The 13619-nt window shown below is 33.2% G+C and overlaps 1 long non-coding RNA gene across 3 annotated transcripts in view; it reads right to left on the minus strand.

Annotated features, from left to right (window-relative positions):
- Positions 1–13619, minus strand: part of LOC145669193 (uncharacterized) — a 283744-nt gene that overhangs the window by 177406 nt on the left and 92719 nt on the right. The window contains exon 3 of one of the 3 annotated variants that reach the window (XR_014128163.1): positions 6217–6849. The exons of the other annotated variants lie outside the window; for them this stretch is intronic. This is a non-coding gene — a long non-coding RNA (uncharacterized LOC145669193). Of the gene's footprint in view, positions 1–6216; positions 6850–13619 lie in introns of those variants that run through there. 3 annotated transcript variants of the gene reach the window in all.

Consider the following 13619-nt stretch of genomic DNA (forward strand, 5'->3'; position numbering starts at 1 on the left):
TAGCTAAACGCTTTCTAAAGCGTTTAATTGTCTAATCGTATTACGTAATCGTTTAGTTGAGTAAAAGTTTTACAAAATTGAATAAGATAAACGTTTCGTGAAAGTTTATAATCTAGATAAACGTTTATTACAAAGTGTTTAGATAGGTAAATAGTTCATTTATTAGCTATGCAACTTAATTAAATTTAGTTTTAGAAACATATATTTATATATAAACGACAAAAATCGAACCTTCATATTGTGAACGAAAATTTAAAAGTTGTATCAAATTTATCCCACATCTCATTTCAACATTAATTACCAAAATCGATATTTTTGACTATCATCCACACATATATTCAAAGATGAAATGATGCACATAGACTGGAAGCAAACACATATTGTGTGTGTGTGTTTTTTTTTTTTAAATAAAATCCCTCGTACTTTGATAGATTTAACAAAGTTCTCAAATTAAAGTAACTTTAACAAATTACATAAAAGTAAAACATTTTAATTTCTTAAATTCGTCATAAGTGAAAACTTTTTTTTAAGAAACATAGTCATCATGCATATTTTAGTAATTGTCATTTTAATCTTGACAAGTGGATACTACAGTTTGATTTCCCTTCAGTTGAGTCACTTCTTTACCTGCCCAACTACACACTTCATGTCATAACATTTGCATTAAATTTTATCGTATTAATAATAATAGTATCCTGTAGGAAGGGCAGAAAACAATTTAGTTGCTGTATCATGTCCGATTATACTTTTTTTTTACTTTCTTCATTACCTTTGATTACAAAATTACACCTAATGACATCGTTAAAAAATTCAACAAGAGTTTTCCGACATGTCAAGGAAATTAAAAAAGCACGAAAAAGTGAAAACTTCCTCCGCTTGTTGGATTCATGAATTTTTCATTAACTTTTCTGTGGATGAACCACAAGTTTGTGGGCATATTCAGGTATATATAGAGGATAAAACGGAATCCAGGCCGAATATGTAACAACTTTCCCTCCTTCTTCACCTCGCTTATAATTACGAAAAAAATCAAACCATTTCGTGTTTGGTATATATGCTATATACTTTTAATGTTCCGTTAATTTTTCCGGTTTTTAAAATTAAACGTCAAATCATTATATGTATTTTTTTTTGTTAGTTCCCAGTTCTTCTAACATAAGGGGAATAGTAAAGCTTTGGTGTATATTTTCTGATGAGAAATTAATCGTTCAAAATTGTGAGAAAATTATCAGCTGTTTAATGTGTGGATCGTATTAATTCAGAAGAAACTAAAAACTTTTTCATTTATTTATTTTTCTGTAGAAGTGTCAGTTCTTCCGTAAAGACGAGGTAACATCTGTCTATGTTATATTTTGTAACGTACTTAGTATTATTTTTTTTAAATCTTTTTACATTATTTGTTCATCTTGTAATACAATTAAAAATGTTATAAGTAGATCAGAGTTTATATTTTTCATAACTGTATCTCCGTATTCTATGGATCTAAAGTTATACAATCAAACAACAATGAACTTTTGAAAGTGCGTTTAACGTAATACGCAATAAAAGTTTCTAATTCATTAACTGCATAGTATATTGACCTCCTTTTAAAATTTTCATATTGCAGATCCCTTTTGTATCTATAATATGATTTTATCTATCAAAAGTTAAGTCTTATTGGTTGCAATCATTATATCTTTTGTTTCTAATTTTGTATACCTTCTTTATTGTTTAAATTACGAAGTAGAAAGAGTAAAATGTAATTGAAGTTTTTTTCTTGAACTTTATTTCCTTTTTGAATTGTAAATTGTAATTGTCACATTTCATTAAAAGGAAATAATAATATTCAAAGAAAGATGCAAATTGAAGACGGAGTTTAGATGGAAAAATTTGTTCACCGAAAAGATATATCATAACAGTTTCTCTATTATTATTGTTAAAACAAACAAAAAAAAAGTATTCATTCACTAATTTTCTTCAAATTGAGCAAGGAAAATCAAAGATATCACTAAAGCCACAATTATAGATACGATACACATATATTAAGCTGAAGCTTCTGACTCTATGCTACACCCTCTTATACAAGACAAATTATTGGCTCTTGTGTTGTCTCTAAGATTTGTAAAATAGTTCCAGGATTTTCTGTCAATAGAAATATTTGGAACATATGTACCATATTATTTGTGCTGGAACAATTCAAACTGGAATACCACAAGGAATTTCATTGGGTCCTTTATTTTTCTTAATATTTATAAATTATTTATCTAAAGTAGTTAACGACGTCGGTACTCTGATGTATGCGGACAAAATTAAATTGTACAAGGTTATTAGAGATTATAATGATGTAAACAATCTCCAGCGTGGTACAAATGAAAACAAAGTTTTCATTAATATAAATAAGCCAAAAACACTTCATATATGAGAAAATGAAAACAAAGTTTCTATTAATATAAATAAGTCAAAAACACTTCATATACGAGAAATACAAGCTATGATGAGACGAGATATTGAATACACAGAGAAATACACGTAGTTAGAATTATAAAAGACTTAGGAGTAATATTTTGACGAAAATCGTTTGTTTGATGAACATATGAAGGTAAACATCTACATAAACAACGAAACTTTTGGGCTTTCTATTAGTTAAATACAAGAAATAATAATATCTTTTATTGTACGTACAAGATTTTTAGTAAGACCAAAATTAGAATATATGCATATCCAGTACGAAATTCTTCGCTGATGTTCATTCTCAAAAACTGGAGCTAACACAAAACATACGAACAATTGGTAGTGTTTTTTTAATTTTTTTTTAAAACTGGCTTATTGAAAAAAAATGGTGTTTGATGATTAGACATTAATACTTTGAAAGTATCAAATTGATTAGTGCTCTCTTAGTTCAAAACGTTTTAACGTTAGGTCAAGACAAAGAATAGCGAGTGCTAATAGGTATAGTTGATTTATTTTAGGTAGGTTTCTAATTAACAAAATCAATGCTACGATAATCATACTCCATGCACTAAAATGACAACAGTATATCAGATAAGAAGTCAAGCTGTAAATTATGACTGGTTCGAAGCTATAGTATCTAAGCGAACATTTCTCTAAATATTTATAGAATCTTTAAATATTATCCGCGAGCGGATGATCCGTGGTGCGGATTATCCACAACTGCAGCAAAAAAAAAAAAAAAAAAAAAAAAAAAAAAAAAAAAAAAAACCTGCTGCAATCATGCTTAATTACTTTTCATAAGTAGTCGCTGCGGACTGACACTCCGCATGCAATTAAGTACTGTATGTTCTAAAACATAAAAATAAATTGAATTACAAAAATCAATATTTCCAACAATAGTGCACGTTTCGAAGTGTAACTCTATTCTAAGCAGAAGTCGATTGTTGTACGAAAAACGGGAATTGGGAAGAATGATTTGTTGTACTTTACATATTCTAAAACTTTTATTATGTTTTTGTGCAATAAAACATAATTTTTATGTTGAATTATATTTTTCGTGTTTGCATTTCATTTTTAGTCTTTTTTTTCTAATTATCCGCTGTGCCCTTACCATCCAATTCCGCGGATAATTTGAACTTCACTGTACTTCTGAATGTATCAATTTTGATTTTGAGAAAGTGTTGTATGGCGCTGTACCCAACACTTTAAATAAAACCTATTATTATTATTATTATTATTATTATTATTATTATTATTATTATTATTATTATTATTATTATTATTATTATTATTATTATTACATCCTACCACTACATCAATCATGTAATTTCCTTTGAGTAACAGAACATGGAGGCTTGTCTCAAAGAACAAGGCCTTAGATATAAAGCACATGCTTATTTGGATCACGTAAAGGATCGAGACACACCAGGCTGCAAGATATCATTGTGAACTGAGACCCAGCACCAGACAGCATAGCAAATAAGGTTTCTTCAGGAGTTTTATGTTTTCATATGTGAAAGTGACTTGGTCAAAAGTTGACAACTCGTGCTCAACCCACCTGCATACTAACAACAATATTTTCAGGCAACGAAGAGTAAGTAATAACAATAACAATAAAAAAGAAAAATAAGAAGAAGAAATCCTGATGAAGAGAGAAAAAAAGAGATGAGTAAGATACTCAGTGGAGTAGGCACGCATCATTCGTTACTGTCAATTATCTCATAACAAAGATGGCAGGCAACTTATGCGCGCAATCCATACCGAAAAACTATGGCTCTGTTGGCTGTCGCAGCATGCGGGCCACAGACATTTACAACCTTCTCGCAAGATGAAGTGTTTGAAGTTGTTTTATTAGCCTTAACGAACTTGAGTGCTGTAGAACTTGAAAAGCCGTGAAGGTCGGCTCATGCTTAAATTTCTTGGGTGCGGTTCTTTATGGAATTATTGCATTCAGACATCACATATCTCTTCGTCTCTCTTTATTGTTAGTACCGCAATTTCTTAACAATACATTTTCCCTATGAGAATTGGTTTTTGTTTTGCTTTCGCAAAAGAAAATATAGTAATGAAAAAAAACTAAAGCAAGTTGATAATGAAGGAACACAAAAGTAAAATGAATAATTGGACGAAAAAGCACAAAGAACCCAGAGTCTTATAAAAGAGGAACCAATTTTTATATGCTTTTCTTTAAGTTATAATGATTCAACTGCGTTCTCAAATCTTGCAATGTTATTTCAACTCATTTCTCGATGCCAAAAGAGGACGACATTTTCAGGTGACAAAGCAATATTTCATTGCTGCTTTAATATATCTCAATGTACTGTATTTATATTTTTTAAAAAGTTAAATCTTATTTGATTTTAGATAGATGTTATAGAGGTATGCAAGGGCTCGGGCGTACAAGGCATATGTCACTTCGGACCCGGGTCGGGCTCGGACAGTAAATTTTTAAATATACAACCATATTTCTCGGGCCTTTTTGGGCCTAACTTTGTAAATATACTGTACAACGATATGTATGTGCAAGAAAATGTTCATTTTTTATTATTCTTATGACTCTCTTCTGAAGAACAAGAAGCTTATATTGAAACTTAAGTGCTGAGCTTAAATACAAGCTCCTTGTTCTTCAGAAGAAAGCCATAAGAATAATAAAAAATGAACATTTTCTTGCACATACAGAACCGTTATTCCATGAACTGAACATACTAAAATTAGATAAACTCTATCTTTACAGGATAAATTGTCTAATGTACAGAATCCTCAAGAAAGATGCAATTATATTTTCAACACAATTTGTTGAAATAAAACACTCAGTTAGTACACGTGCAAAGACAAACAAAGTACTTGAAAAACCAAAACCACGATTAAATTATGACATGAAAAGCATCAGGTACCAATTTATTAAGGCCTGGAATGCCCTTCCCCTAGGTATCAGAGAACTACAAACTTTTAGAAAATTTTAAAAAACAGCTGAACGAGTATTTAAAAAATTGAGACAATACCATGTTAATGTGTCATTATTATTGTTATTATTTTACTATGAACTAATTAAGTGTTTATAACCTCATGTAACCTTGTGTTATCTACATATATTAAGTATTTACCCGCCATCCTATAATATGTAAATAATTTCTGAAAGGGAGAACCACAAACAGCAGAAGCTCGGCCTCTCCCTGAATCGCTATAAAGATTGTTTAAAAAAAAAAAAGTTGTTGTATTGGACCGCTCTTTCTGGAGATCTTTTAAAGCACAACTGCAAAATCGAAACTCTTAGAATATTGCTGTAAATAAAAATACAATTTTGCGTTAATTATTAAGTTTCCGTAATTCGGGCTTAGTTCGGGCTCATTTGATTACCACATGAGCTCGGGGCGGGCTCGGGCCTAAATGCTATAACATATTTCGGACTCGGGTCGGGCCACACATTGTAAATTCACGGGCCGGGCCGGGCTCGGGCTAAAAATTCCGGCCCGTGCAGACCTCTACAATGTTAGCCTTGTCTTATGCAACCTGCGTTATTCTTGAATAAATCGGAATTATCTAGTATACAAGGGTTAACATTCACAAGTTCGAACAAAATTTCAGATTTTTCACGATTTTTTATAATACATTTGGAAATATTTGAAAACATGCCTTCTTTTAAAAATGTAACAAACCAAAGAATTCTAATTGTACCAAAAAGTCTAAAATATTTTTTTTTGAAACACACTTTCTTTAAGAAAATTAACAAACTAAAACAGATAGTATTGAAAAGTAAAGAAAAAAAATCAAAAAATTACTTTTGTAAAATTTTCTATTTTAGCATGATTAAGACAGCATGCAGAAGCCCAAGGAGTAGTCTCATATACAAACTTGATTTACATAAGAACTGAAAAACTTATGAATTGATTTTTATATGAGAGTACTCCCCATTTTTTTCTTTTTTAGGCATGCATAAATAGAATTTTTTTAAAAAGTAATTTTCTTGAAAACATTTTTTCAACTTTTAGTAAGATTAATTTTATTTTGTTTGTTAATTTTTTAAAAGAAAGATTGTTCTTTTTATATATAAGCACCCATGCTTCACACTTCTGAACTTTGCCCATCGAGTGAAGATGTTTTTCTACAGTAGTGTGGGAGCAATCCATTGTCTCTGCCAGTTCCCTTGTTGTTTGACACGGATTTTCATGCAAAAGATTGTTCAATAGCTCTTCATCGAACTCAACTGGAGACGGAACGAGGGGCGTCTTTGAGGTCAAAATTTCCTTTTTTAAAATTTGCATACCAATCACGGGCGTTTCTTTCAGCTATAGCACACACTCCATACACAGCACAAATGTTGCAAGTAGCTTCTGTGGCCTTAGAACCTTGATTAAAGGCAAAAAGAAGGAAGTATCGAAAATGCTCATTCTTCTCAACTTGACATTCTATGTTAATGATCTGTAAATAACAAAAGAAATTGTATCTTAGTAACAACGAAACATATATTTAGGTATCTTTCGAATGATGTACAACTTCGTGCCAAAAGTATATAATGTCATACAGATAATTCCAATTTAAAAAACGGCGGGAACTTAGTTGCCAACCCAATATATTAAAATTTCATTTTATTTGAAGCTACACTTCTTCATTTGCCATAGCGTACTTTGTCACGTGTGTATAGCGTTTGATCTCCGGTGGGCAGGATTACTTCTCACATTCCAACCTTGTCCGAGTACTATTCAGAGTTGAGTCGAATATCAGTGTAGCGTCCTTTCCAACAGCTAAGCTATATGAGACTTCGACCTACACCTTAACCTGGGATCCGAACTCAATGAGCTCCTGCTGGGAATCTAACCCTGGTCTCCCACGCTAAAGACACGTACGCTAACCGCTTAGCCAGGGGTACCCACAAGGGGGGGGGCTATGACGCAAACTGCGTCACTGAAATATTTGGGGGGGGTTAAAATGTATGTAAATATATTTGAGAGGGTGTAAAAATTAATCGAAAAGATTTTTTTTTCATGGAAGAACACCTACGGATAGGCAACTGAGGGGGGAGGGGTGCGTCATGGACATGAGGGGGGGTGGGCACCACTGGCTTAGCCACGTGAGCAGTCGTTCTTTCAGAAAAAATGTTCCGGGGCAGCACACGTAGTATTCCGGGGAGAGGGCACTGCTGGTACTATTTTATTTATTATTATATTATAGACGTATTATTTTGGTCTCGTCATAATACTATTTAATGTCTATCTAGAAGATATAGTGAAAAAGAGCCTACATGATGATGATGGTATTTCGGTAGGAGGTAGAATGATTAGATGCATAAGATTTGCAGGCGATATGGCGCTTCTTGCAGAATCTAAAAAGAAAATCAATAAAATGTTAGAAAAAATGAGAAAGGGCTTTGAAGAATATGGGATGAAAATAAATGTTAGAAAGACAAAAGCCATGGTGATTGGAACGAAGGGGTCGGTGTCAAATATAAAAGTAGGAGGGGAGAAAATAGAACAAGTGAATAGATTTCGATACCTGGGTAGTATTCTTAGTAATGACATGAAGTGCGAACGTGAAATAAAAGCAAGGATAGGAATGGCGAAAGAAGCCTTTAAAAGAAAGAAAAGTCTGTTTTGTGAGACCTTGAATAAAGAGTTTAGAAAAAGACTCATAAAATGCTTCGTGTGGAGTGTTGTACTGTATGGGACGGAAACGTGGACATTACGTAAAGGTGACGAAAATCGACTGGAAGCCTTCGAAATGTGGGTGTGAAGAAGAATGGAAAGAATTAGTTGGGTCGAGCGGAAAACGAATGAGAGAGTGTTAGAAATGGTGGGTGAGAAAATAACACTTTTAGATAGTATTAGGAAGAGGAAGAGAAACTAGTTGGGACATTGCCTAAGAAGAGATTGTATCATTGCCTAGAAGGTATGGTAGCGGGAAAGAGAGGGAGGGGGCGAAGGAGACTACAATTAATGGATGATATTAAAACAGAAAGATCATACGCAAAGACGAGGAAGTTAGCGGAGGACCGTGGAGCATGGAAGCTTCTCAGCTGCGGCAAGTGACCTGCCAATAAAGGCAGAATACCCATAATGATGATGATGATTGTTGCAGACTATTGCGTAACTTGAAATTTTAAAATATTAATCAATCCTTTCGACAAAGCAAACATACATACAAATTACCTACATTTGGGTTTTAAAACTAAAGGAGATTTGTTTGTTCGTTCGTTATTTAGAGATCTTCCTTCTTAGTGAAAGATTGGATACAGTTTTCGAAAAAGAAAGCGTAGTTTTAAAAACTGAGTCCAATATTTCATTGCAATTGTTTTCTATTTTTAAATTAGAATGAAAAATAAGCATAATGATTTAGCACTAGGGATGGGCACGAGCGAGTTCGAGCGAGTTTTCATTGAAACTCGACTCGACTCGAAACAGACATCTTTAAGCTCGACTCGAGAACTCGGCTTGAAAAATTTCCTCCAACTGGACTCGAATTCGACTCGAATTTCGAGTCGAGTCGAGACAAATCGACCCAAATGCTATGTGTAGTTTCAAGTACTTTCTTCAAGTAATCTACATAGACAATATAATTATCATCAATGATACTACTACTACTATAACATTATTATTATTATTATTATTATTATTATTATTATTATTATTATTATTATTATTATTATTATTATTATTATTATTATTATTATAACAACACCGTGTATAAACATGAAATATACGTGGTTTGTATCTGAATACTAAAAACTAGTTGACTGCTGACCTCGGTAATCGTCAAGTCTAGGAGGCAAGGACATCGTTCACGAGGTTCTGGGTTTGAGTTTCGGAGGAGCAAGTATCGAGTCTCGAACCAAAAATCATTAAAAGTTAGAGGGCGCTGGCCACATGTTCAAAACTGATTGGTCCGGGTTTAGGGTTTTCAACGGCTCGAGCTTCTCGGCTCACAGCTCATTCCCTATCGAGCCAAGCCAACAGCTCACCCACCCAAACCGACACGTGTCGAATCAAACCGAGCTGATGGCTTACCGCAATTGAGCCGGCTCGAGACGATGTCTCATATGAGCCGAGTCGGTGCCTCATCTCAACTAAGCCGGCTCGAGCTGTTTGCTCAGTTGAACCGAGCTAAGCCGGTTAACATCCCTACACGGGTTGGGCTTCTGCTTCGGCTCAAAACTTTCACCGTGCAGGTCTCAGCCTTGGTGGTGAGAACTACAGTATATACTTATGTTAGTGCTCACTACATTTGAGGCTGTCTCGTTATAAAAATTCATTGTCATCTTGTTAATCGAGACGAGGCGAGATGCGAGCAGTGTCTCACCTCGTGAGCAACACTAAAAATATTCCACATTACTGCTTACATTTCTCATAGCTTTCGCTTTCCAGTCTAATCATGCAATGATTTTAAAAAGTGCTAAACGAGCGAGCCATTTTTGAAACTCGACTTGACTCGAAACTCGATCCTCAAAACAGTGACTCGGCTCGGAACTCGACTTGAGAAAATTGCCTTTGACTCGAGTCGAAACTCGACTCGAATTCGCTTCTAGTTTCTAGTCGAGTCGAGTTTTAGCTCGACTCGTGCCCATCCCTATTTAGCACGGAGGAAAACCAATGATCGAGCTTTCTTCTCTGTGAGAAGGAGATCAGTAATCACAGAAAAAAATACCACAGTATTTTATATTTACAAATAATAATATCTATGAGTGTGCCGCGAGAATTCAAGTTACACGCGTAGTGTGCCACAAGTTGAAACAGGTTGGGAAACGCTGATATATATAGCCTACTCTTCTTGTGGCAAGATTCTTTTTACAAAACACATACACACAGCTTAAATAAAGGACGAAAATCTATGGATTAAAGTCGACCAGAGCGAGCCTTAAGTACCTTCTCTTTGTGCCAAAGAACATGACATTGTGGAGCTTTACTTTCTCAACGTAGGAAACATGGTCCTATCTCAAGTAAGACAAGAGTATTTATCTAATTTTTAAGGAGTTTAACTGGTCAAAATTCCTCTATATATTTACTCTGTTTGTCCGCTCTTGAGACAAAAAAAAAAAAAAAAAAATCCCAGGAATTACTTAATGGAACACCATCAATTTTGGCTAAGATGTGGAAGGTCAAAACCTAGGAACCGAGTTTGTTGATCGAGGTGATGTTCAAACCAGAAGCGGTAAAAAAAAATCAACCATTTCCGCTTTTCACATTGATCATTAATGGCAAAAAAATGCCAATTGATAACGAAAAGTGATCTGTAATCGATTAAACGTCCCATGATTACATTTTACCATTATCCTTAACTCCACACTAAAACCGGAAATGTTAGATATCCACTACAACTTCCGCTTTCAATATTTATCTTCATAGAAGAAAAACAATAAGAATAGGTATCATCTTCTCTTTTAACTTTATTGAAACCGGAAATGTCAGAAATCAACCACTTCCGGTTCTTATTTATTTATTTATTTATTTATTTGCCATCAACACAACAGGCGTAAGCCCAATTATAGTGTTGGTGTATTACATAATACATTTACAATAGTTTTCTTAAACATAGAGTCCTTATTGCAGATGTTAATTTCTTTATGTTTGATACATATTTTGTTATAAGTAGAACACATTCTCCAAATTGGTGATTTCAATAATACGTTGGTCCTTGCTTTTTTGCAATAAAACAGACCAGAGTTATTAAGTGTCGGGACGTGAAAATTTAATGTTGATATGAGATCCGTACAATTAAATTCGTTTTGTACTATTTTATGGAGAAAAATCAAATCTGTCACATTTCGCCTTTGTTCAAGTGTAGGGATACAGAAGTTGTCTATTAATGTTAGATAATTTTCATAATATGGATAGATTCCAGTTGTCTTGTACGTCAAGTATTTGATAAATTTAGATTGGACCTTTTCCAGTTTGTGTCTGTATTGCTGTTGTATTGGGTGCCAAATCACAGTAGCATATTCCAGTTTTGATCGGATATAGGCATAATACATTTTTGTTAGTGTAGTACTATTGTTAAATTCCTTTCCAGTTCTAATTATGAACCCTAACATCTTGAGAGATTCATTAACCATTATAGTGTTGGTGTATTACATAATACATTTACAATAGTTTTCTTAAACATAGAGTCCTTATTGCAGATGTTCTCTATATGGTTATTAAATGTCAATTTCGTATCAAATATAACTCCAAGATCTTTGACTGAATTGAATCGATTTAGTAAGATCTGATTCACTGAGTAATCAAACTCTATTTGACTTTTGTTTCTGGTAAACGATAAAATGTTACATTTGTTTATGTTTACATTAAGTTTGTTAAGAGAACACCAATTAGCAATATTTTCCATGTCACGTTGTAAATCGAGACAGTCATGAATGGTCTTTATCCTACCGTATATTTTGAGGTCATCAGCAATCACCATAGATAATAAAAACGATAATAGATACTGAGAAGTGATTCTCTGTAAACAATTAAGCGTCCTAAGCAATTTTTACTCTAATCCCTCTACTAAAACCGGAAATGGTAGAAATCTACTACCATTTCCGGTCTCAACATTCATTGAGAAAATATCACTCGATACAAACCTAGCTCCTCCATGTGGCGTAGAAGTGACACTGCTACTTCTTAAATAAATATAAACATTCATCTTTACAATACTGACGATTATAAGTATAGGCCTACTATGTTTCCTGGCACGGGTATATCACTGTGAAGAAATCCTTTTAAAAAGTGATGAAGTTGATACGGTACAGTAAGGTACGGTGATCGGTATAAAAGATAGATGTGGAAATGTATAAGGTAGATATTATTTGAGAGGAGTGGAAGGTTCGGAAAGATTTCATTGGACCAGAAACAGAGTTTTCTCTCCTCGCCGTTCTCAGGGCAACAAATTTTATTTACTGTTACTCGTTACTGAAATTTTCTTAGTTCAAAATGACTTACAATGATTCCAGCCCAATCTTGTATTCATAGAATCTATATAGTTTCCACGTTTTCTATTTTAATTGGGGCAATAGTGTGTAATTTACGTAAGAATCTGTTCTTGTATATACTACTATTTTCTTCCATATTTAAAGCCGATTAAAATTATAGTTACTTATATGGTCTTGCAATTTCGAAATTTATACTGAATATCTTTAATTAACACCCATTATAAACTGCAAATATTTAGAAGAAGGGAAAAAGGAGCTTTCATGGCGCATCTCAGATGGGACAAAGCGGTTAAGATAACGAAATAACCAATAGTTTTAAAAATAAAAATAAATACTGTAAATATACGTCTGTTGTATTTTGTAATGGATCAATATTATGAACTATGAACTTTATACTTTATTACAGTTACGAAGAAGAGACCTATCAAAGCATAAAAGAGCTCTCTCAAGGGAGAGAAAAGTACTAAGATTTCCATGTTGCCTATCAACCTATGGTTGAGGTGTACAAGAGGATACTTTATTAAAACACATCAGTATAATTATTAATTTTAAAATGAAATGCGTAGAAATGGGATTTATTAAAGAGGTTTCTTTTATGAGTGTTGCCCCCACCCCCTTGGTCATAGGTAAAATTGATTTTTGAAAATTGTTGATAACATTCAGTTGAAACGATGAAAGAAAAGGTAGAATTACTGTAACGAAGTTTTAAGGGGCCAGACTACTAAATATTTTACAAAAGCTAACAATTTTTCTTTTGCCCGTTTATCGTAAGTGAAAAGATATAATGAAATGTAACTTACCTCAGTAATAGATAATGTTATTCTACACCCGAAAATACGAATCGGAAGAATTTGCAGTGTTGCCATACATAGAAATTACAGTGTGACCAGAATTTGAATTACCCCAAAATCTAGGTTATGGCAGCGACTAGAAAAATGAACTCAGTGGCAATTGATGACTTATCATGTTGTCTATGTTCCTTGTTAACTACTTTTTAAATAATATTTGTATTTTAATTCTACTGTTTATTAAAAATTGTTTTATTTTGTACTCTTTATTATAAAATAAATACAAATATTATTTAAAAAGTAGTTAACAAGGAACATAGACAACATTTTAAGTCATCAATTGCCGTTGAGTTCATTTTTCTAGTCGCTACCATAACCTAGATTTTTGGGTAATTCAAATTCTGGTCACACTGTAATTTCTATGGATGGCAACATTGCAAATTCTTCCGATTCGTATTTTCGGGTGTAGAATAACATTATCTATTACTGAGGTAAGTTACATT

The sequence above is a fragment of the Thermobia domestica genome, chromosome 13 (assembly GCF_964235325.1).
Source record: "Thermobia domestica chromosome 13, izTheDome1.hap1.1, whole genome shotgun sequence".
Lineage (NCBI taxonomy): Eukaryota > Metazoa > Arthropoda > Insecta > Zygentoma > Lepismatidae > Thermobia > Thermobia domestica.